Genomic DNA, 1,452 nt, shown 5'->3' with positions numbered 1-1,452 from the left:
TTAGTCAATCTGATCAGAACTAATCTATATTTGTCCAGAAAAGGATAATTTAAATAAATATTTGCAGCAATTAAGATATGAAATATCAAAACACAATTTTTAAGTAGAAAACTAGTTTGTCTTATTCTAATTTGTAAGAAGTTTAGAAACACAAAGAACTGGAGTTTGTTTGGGGAGTTGTAGAGGATTTTTCTGGAGAACTATAATAAATGTATCATTGATGATGTACCTCAGTACATCCTAGCAATGTTTCTTGCCTATCTTCAAGTCTGGCTAAGCTAGTGACTCCTAGAAAGAGACTAGGTGACAACCAAGAATATTTTGGGGACTGCTGGAGAGAAAGTTAACTGCTCAGCACCCAGGACAGTATGGGTTAGCACCCCAGCCCACATCTTTCCTGAAAATGTACCCCAACAAGTTACAGAAAGCCCTGCAGAGATATCCCTTCAAGAAATCCCTAAAGGGGGGAGAATGAGATCTCCATTCAGATGGATCTAAGGTCCACGACCCAAGCAAAGGAGGGCCATCAAGGCCTCTAGTGAAGATGCACAAAATGCCATGAGGTGGATTTGGATAAAGAGGGCTGATCCGTGGGTTGCTACAGGGATGCAAGTTAGGACCTGATCACCCCTGGCTGGGTCGCCTGGGCAAGAGCGTCTGATGATGTGAAGCCCAGAACGCCTGCTGACCCCTGGATGCATCACTGATGATGCGTCCCAATGCATCCTAGAGATGCTTCTTGCACATTGCAACAAGAAGAAGATTACAGGTGCAGCCTTCTATCACTACAGGAAAATGATACAGATCAAATAATATTTTACCGAGGGGCAGATGAAAGCCAACTAATAGCTTTTTGTTAGAAAATTATTTAAAAAAAAGGTAAAAAAGGAAATCTCTAAATTGTGAAAAGCAAAACTGATGCGGCACAGAGTTTTACCTCATAGTTATTAACAAACAGTCAAACATTGTGGTGGCAGATTAATACTTTGGGGTGTTTAACCGCATTTGTTTCGTGGAGACAAGTCAAGATTACAGGGAAGATGTATGTAAAAAATAAATATATAAAAATACATTATTTTTGTTGCATTTGTAACAAACAAACAAAAAAACTTTTAAAAAATCATACAAACCGGATTCCAAAAAAGTTGGGACACTAAACACATTGTGAATAAAAACTGAATGCAATGATGTGGAGATGGCAAATGTCAATATTTTATTCGTAATATAACATAGATGACAGATCAAAAGTTTAATCTGAGTAAATGTAACATTTTAAAGGAAAAATATGTTGATTCAAAACGTCACAGTGTCAATAAATCCCAAAAAAGTTGGGACAAGTATCAATAAGTGGCTGGAAAAAGGAAATTGAGCATATAATGAACAGCTGGAAGACCAATTAACACTAATTAGGTCAATTGACAACATGATTGGGTATAAAAAGAGCTTCTCAGA

Source organism: Nematolebias whitei, chromosome 9 (genome assembly GCF_014905685.2).
Source record: "Nematolebias whitei isolate Nwh7 chromosome 9, NemWhi1, whole genome shotgun sequence".
Lineage (NCBI taxonomy): Eukaryota > Metazoa > Chordata > Actinopteri > Cyprinodontiformes > Rivulidae > Nematolebias > Nematolebias whitei.
This window is presented reverse-complemented; position numbering follows the sequence as displayed.